This window comes from Tiliqua scincoides, chromosome 2 (assembly GCF_035046505.1).
Source record: "Tiliqua scincoides isolate rTilSci1 chromosome 2, rTilSci1.hap2, whole genome shotgun sequence".
Lineage (NCBI taxonomy): Eukaryota > Metazoa > Chordata > Lepidosauria > Squamata > Scincidae > Tiliqua > Tiliqua scincoides.
The window spans coordinates 241,056,429-241,063,529 of NC_089822.1; the positions used below are offsets into that span (position 1 = coordinate 241,056,429).

Genomic DNA, 7,101 nt, shown 5'->3' on the forward strand with positions numbered 1-7,101 from the left:
TAATCTCCCAGGTTAAAAAAGTGAGAACCTTCTTTATAAAATATTTTATTTAAAAGATTAAATAAATCTGTAGATAACAGTTTCTTAGGAAAAGATGAGTTATGTAACTGAATCCATTAAATGATGAAGCTACCAGATATCGGAAAACAAAAACAGACAAATGTTGGCAAATCTGTTTTAAACACATTTTCCTTCCATATCTACATTTCTCTAAAAGCACATTATCTGCCTTAAAACACCAGTGCAGCCATACTCAGTACCTCTGAGAATCCTTCCCCCTTGTACAAGTGCTGTAAGATTATAGCAGTAAAAGAAGAATGAAGGTCATCTAGTGCATCTTTTGCCTCTGGAGGACCCTGACTCATCTTGGGGCATGGGGTGGATTATATGACCATGTGGGCTTCTGCTTTGCTTTTGAATCTTCCAGCAAACAGAATACGTTCATCCACCTGTCTCCCTAAATGTGAAGTGCTTCATTGTAATTAATATTCCAGATTATTGAAGTGCACTGCCCTATTTCTTTTAACACATGGTTAAACTCATTCTCATTTCCACAAATGGTCCTGATGAGAGAGATGATGAGACTATTAAGAGGGAGGACGGTCACAGGAAAAAGAAGAGTTGGAGAAAAACCAAAGGAACTGTGAGATGCCGGGCCTTCTCTGCTGCTGCTTTAAAACATTCGTGATGAATGTGTCTGTGTCATTCATGATGTGTCTGGCAAAACACAAACTATAGGCACCCAGCACCCAGGCGCATGTTTTCAGGTTTTTGGCAGCATATTGAATGCCATAATGACATAAGGAATAATGCTACTGCTTGGATCAGCAGCATCTTATACCGAACCATGTGAGCTTGCAACAATGACTCTTACAGTTCAATTCCATCAAGCCTCCCCCCCCCACCAATGCACCCATGCCACCAGAGTACATGCTGCATCCTGCAAGGGGGGCAGTCCTGGAGGTCTCCTCAAGGAACATTTATTCCCTTGCTTGGGATAAGTTCTTGCTGCCCAGCTAGTTCTACTTGGACCTGCGCAAGCAATTTAGCTGGTTGCACCCGCTCACCACAGTGGCCCAGCTGTGCAAAATGCCTTTTGCAACGGCCATGAAGGGTCTTGCTGTGCTGGAATGCTAGTTCCAAAAGTGCAAGGCCCCCAGGATTGGGGACTTAGCTCAGCCAACACTGGCACTGAGCCCTGAGTTTATGGCACCTGGTAAGTAAGGGTGTGCGCCAGTGCTGGATGCGCACCAGTCAGGTGCCAGCCCCAATGCTGGCAGGAAAAGGGCTTGCCATCGTCAGGGGTAAGTGAAGCCACTGGGCAGCGGCGAAGCCACTGGGGAGTGGGGGAGGGTGGGGTGAGATCAGTGGAGCCAGAAGGCCTGACATCAAGTTTGCACCAGCAAAATAGCCAGTGCAAACTTGAGAAATCCCATTGCAGGATTTGGAGCTTCCGCCCTCCAGCTGCTTCCCAGCACCCGTCGGATACAGCAGTAGCCACTTTGGTGCCACTGCTCCAGTGGGTGTTGGGAAGCTCAGGACTGGGCTGTTAGTTTCTGAAACCATCTGTTATTTATACGTATTATTAATAATAAAAATATTCGTATACTTCTCATAGTTCACAAATTGGTTTCCATAGACTATATGAAGAACAAATGGGAATCACCGCCCCTTAAAATACAGAATAGGTAGGGTCAATGTTATGGGAGAAATGCTGGTTGGCTTAGAAATATCCAGGTGTCACTGCTACATATATCTCGTCGTAAGGAGAGAACGTTAACTGGCATGACATTCATTTAGTTTTGATTTGTGTTTCAGAGAGATTGCTGTTTGCTCATTGAAACTAATGGAAAACTATGCTTCACATCCTTTTGCATTTTCAAGTCCGTTCGCATTTGAAATGTTGCATTTCTTTCACCCCCAGAGCTGGTCAACGAATCAATTACATTGCTCTATAATTTTTTTTCAGAACAATTCAGAATACAGAATTGTTTGTTCAGCATTACTGCTTCAGATGAATGCAGGGGCAAGATGGACCTCCACCTGCACCTCCAGCAGGTTCAATAGGTGCCACTGCCTCTGCTGGCATGGAGGTAGGGTGCGTATTGTCAATGGATGCGGGTTGTGGATCACACCTTATGGCCAACCATTATAGATTCTCTCATTTCCCCCTTTATTACAGAAGCTTTTGTAGTGCTTTGTCACTGTAGTACACTGTAAATTGTTGAGATTTTGCATTAGGTTTGTCAAAAGGCACAGCTTTGCCACCCAAAATGCAATGCAGGTACCACCGGAACTTTTCGGCATTCTGAGCAGCCCGTAGCATTAGCATTTGTACAAAGCCAATTATCACAACTGCTGAGCAGATGTCTGATACGGCCATCTCAAGAGTTGTATTACTCTGGTATTTTTAACCCGATGCTATAATTCCTTCAAATCTTTTCCACCGAAGACAGTTAAGAAGCTGTAAAATGCCTATTAAGGCATTCAACGCAGAAAAGAATGGCACCCCGGCGACAGTGCTGCATCCAATGTGTTTTTAAATGCGGCATTAAAGGAAGAGAAACTGGCTTTTTTGGAACAAAAGGCAGGCTTTTGCCGCAAAGACCCAGATTCTAATTGGTGTGTAGGTGCTGAGTTATCAGAAAAATCAGAAGGATCAATGGCTGTGCAAATTTCTCTCTTTCAGATATTGTGGGTCTGGCCAGACAGGGGCTGACAATCGCCTGTTTGTTGAAGGAGTCATTTCTGCTGATTGCGTCTTACTGACTTTGGTATCGTATTTACTAAGAGGAAACTCATGCAGCCAAGAGCTGTTCAGTTTGGAAGTGAAATGGGGCCACCCAAAAAGTAAGGTAGAACATGGGGTTCTAGAACATGGGGTGGATGAATTCGATTTCAAAAATATGCAGTCCATATGGATCTATATGCATACAGCCTTGGAAGGCAGCTCATCTGAGAGAAGGAAAACTCTGATCTCAAACCTCCACTGCCTTGTGGCTACATCCAGTTGTGGAAAAGGCTTCAGGAGTCAACCTCGAGGCAAAATCCGGAGCCGGAATCCCTGAGGCAGTTCATGGCTGAACACAGTCATGTTCTGGCAACTCCTACAACGCCGCTGGAACCAACCGTATTGGCCTCTGCCTTTCCATTGGATCATTCCAGCGACGTGGAGAGGGGGGATTTGCTGCATGGGTAACAGCCTATCCTCCATACCTTCTTTACCCAGGCTTCATGCACTGGAGAGGACACTCCAACTTCGCCATACAGCGTTGGCACAACACGGGAAGCAGCAGTTACCGGTTACAAGTCTTCGCTCGATTGGCATAGAGTGTGACGCCAGGGGCTGCTTCCGAAGGTGGGAGAGATCATTGCATCTCATTGGGCAGCTACCGCCCACCTTAAGCTGGGCAGTCCCCAGCCAGTAAGGTGTTGCCTCGCCACAGTCTGTTAACCTCACGGGGTGCGTGGGGTTTAGGGTGAAAACCGACAAGCGGATCGACAACTCTGCACCATGCAATCCCGAATTGGCCTTTTCAGCCACACTAGACGATGTTCCAAAACCACCTTTCAGAGCGCGATACCATAGTCTCTCGAGACTGAAGGTTGCCAACATGATGTTGGTATGCAGAAGTGTACAACTTAGAGATGAAAGACAAAACATAGTCCTATGAGCTCCCCAGATCTTTCCAAATCTTCAGGGAACTGAGCACATGAGACCCAAAACATTAGTGTCAATTGGGGGGGGGGGGGGAAGAAAGGAAATATGGAGGATATGGAACAGAGAAGGAACTTGCCCTTCTCACATAAGAACAGGCCCACTGGATCAGGCCATAGGCCCATCTAGTCCAGCTTCCTGTATCTCACAGCGGCCCACCAAATGCCCCAGGGAGCACACCAGATAACAAGAGACCTCATCCTGGTGCCCTCCCTTGCATCTGGCATTCTGACATAACCCATTTCTAAAATCAGGAGGTTGCGCATACACATCATGGGCAGGAGGTCTGGTCTAGAGGGTAGAGCCTCCATTTGCCTGAAGATTAACATCCACAAGGTCGCCAGTTCGAGGCCACCAGCACCGTGCGACCTTGAAGCAGCTGGCAAGCTGCAGCTGAGCTGTTCCATCTGCTCGGAGCGTGGGAGGATGGAGGCCAGAATGTTAAACCAGATCGGAGTGTAACAGCTTGAATGTGGTGGTTCTTGAAAGAGAGAACCTTCTTTCAATTTGTAAAAATCCCTGCGTGGATTTAATAAGCCTGCCTGTGTAAACCGCCTTGAATAAAGTCTTGAATAAAGACCAAGAAAGGCGGTATATAAATACTGTACTGTATATTATCATGGCTGGTACCCCGTAATGGATTTTTCCTCCAGAAACGTGTCCAATCCCCTTTTAAAGGTGTCCAGGCCAGACGCCAGCACCACATCCTGTGGCAAGGAGTTCCACAGACCGACCACACGCTGAGTAAAGAAATATTTTCTTTTGTCTGTCCTAACCCGCCCAACACTCAATTTTAGTGGATGTCCCCTGGTTCTGGTATTATGTGAGAGTGTAAAGAGCATCTCCCTATCCACTCTGTCCATCCCCTGCATAATTTTGAATGTCTCAATCATGTCCCCCCCGAGGTGCCTCTTTTCTAGGCTGAAGAGGCCCAAATGCCGTAGCCTTTCCTCATAAGGAAGGTGCCTCAACCCATTAATCATCTGAGTTGCTCTCTTTTGCACCTTTTCCATTTCCACTATGTCTTTTTTGAGATGCGGCGACCAGAACTGGACACAATACTCCAGATGTGGCCTTACCATAGATTTGTACAACGGCATTATAATATTAGCCCTCACATTCTTAAACTTATCCTAAGGTTGTGATCCTACACACACTTACATGGGAATAAGCCCGATTGAACATAGTGGGCCCTGGTTGGCAACCTTCAGTCTCGAAAGACTATGGTATAAGCCTACAGCACCTGGTATTCCCAGACGGTCTCCCATCCAAGTACTAACCAGGCCTGACCCTGCTTAGCTTCCGAGATCAGACGAGATTGGGCATGTGCAGGATAAACGTGTATAGGATTGCACTGTAGGCAGCAGTGTACCTATGTTTTTCTGCCCAGGGCGGTGACTCATGATGAATTGGTGACTCCATCAAGCACTCAGACGTCATTGCATTGCATGACATCATGATGTCACTTTCAGGTTCTCCTGGAAAAGAAAGTGATGACTATGGCGGCAGCACAATTTGTGGTCTTGCCACTGCCCTGTTCCTTTCTCCAAAGAGTGGGGCTTTTCAATTTCTCTGCTGTGATTTTCCAGCTGCTGGAAGAGCTGGAAAAGCATGGCAGGAAGATTGAAAAGCTACTGAAGCAGGAGGAGTGGGGCTTTTCAGTCTCCTGGAGGGGCTACTTTGTGCCAGTCAAGACTCCTCACAATCTGCACAAAGAAATTGGCTGCGGTAGGGCAGGGGGCTTTGCCTGCAGCCCCTTCCCTTCTCCTGGAAGAGGGAGGGGGATCCCCTGCAGCTGATTGCTTTGTGCTTCTTCCTAATCAGCACAAAGAAGGGTTCTTCAAGCCAATCAGGAAGCAGCACAGTGGTGGCCGCCATCCTTGCATCCCCTCGCGTGATCCTCTAGCTTTGGACCCAGGGTGGTCCATCCCCAGCCCCCTCCTTAGCTACCCCACTGACTGTTGGTATGCTTGGTGGTGAGATTAGGGTTGGGGTGTGTGTGTACCACAAGCTTAACAAAATGGCCCTCTTTGAACTGTATAGGGATGTTTCAGGGGACCAGAAAAGAAAAAAAAGGACACTTTTTCCTTTTCCGCTCCCCAGAATTCCCCACCAGTGAAATGATCAGGTTCAAGGCTCACAGCCAGCCCCATACTTAACCCTTTAAGGCAGCACAGCAGAGGAAGGTCTTAAGGCTTAAGGGGTGGTGACAGAAAGGGGGAGTCACGTTTCCCTTCTCATCCCCTGAAAGTCCATACCTACCCACTCCAATGCCTGACCCAGCACTACAAGTTTCCCATTCCAAGCTGGCTGGAGGCCTGGACAAAGCAACTCCTTTCAAGAGGCTACAGGCCCACTGCAGCGTTATATTTTTATTATTTTTTACATATCCCTCTTCTGTCAGACTACATATATTCAATGTCCACACCAAACAGTCCAAAACTCTGAACTCCTAATCAGATCCACCCAGTGGACAAGGGTTACTCTACGCTGGGTCTTGCTTATTATGTTGGTGATGGGTTGCCAAGATTGTAGGCACATGTCGTTCTTGTGTAGCCGGAACTAAGAACATGCAGTTTAGTTCTCTGCCATCACCTTGGATTTTGAAAACCTCTGACTTTGTGCCCATAATCAATTATGCTACAAGTGCAAGCTATTCTAATCTTAATATTTTTGTGTGTTGGCAACCTTCAGTCTCGAAAGACTATGGTATCGCGCTCTGAATGGTGGTTCTGGAACAGCGTCTAGTGTGGCTGAAAAGGCCGATTCGGGAGTGACAATCCCTTCCACACTGGGAGCAAGTGCAGTCTGTCCCTGGTCTGTCTCCCTGGCTATGGGCCTTCCTTCTTTGCCTCTTAGCCTCAGACTGTTGGCCAAGTGTCTCTTCAAACTGGGAAAGGCCATGCTGCACAGCCTGCCTCCAAGTGGGCCGCTCAGAGGCCAGGGTTTCCCACTTGTTGAGGTCCACTCCTAAGGCCTTCAGATCCCTCTTGCAGATGTCCTTGTATCGCAGCTGTGGTCTACCTGTAGGGCGCTTTCCTTGCATGAGTTCTCCATAGAGGAGATCCTTTGGGATCCAGCCATCATCCATTCTCACGACATGACTGAGCCAATTTAGTCATTTTGGCAGAGTTTTACTTTGTTGAATTTTAGTATAACGGAGAGAGAGAGAGAGAGAGAGAGAGAGAGAGAGAGTTATTTATCAGAACTGCCTCAGTTCTCATGTCCCATACCTCACCTCTGCCATGTACTCTCTTGGTCGTCTGAGACAGGCCATTCCTTTCCTCTCAGCCTCCACTTCTGAACTGCAGCATGAGTAAAAACCTTGCCTTACAGACAACCTTGCCTTACATCAAGATTAACATATGTGAAACACTTCCAAT

The 7,101-nt window shown here is 47.1% G+C and overlaps 1 pseudogene; it reads right to left on the minus strand.

Annotated features, from left to right (window-relative positions):
- Positions 1-4,949: 4,949 nt before the first annotated feature.
- Positions 4,950-5,067, minus strand: LOC136642689 (5S ribosomal RNA; annotated as a pseudogene).
- Between the last annotated feature and the right edge of the window lie 2,034 nt (positions 5,068-7,101).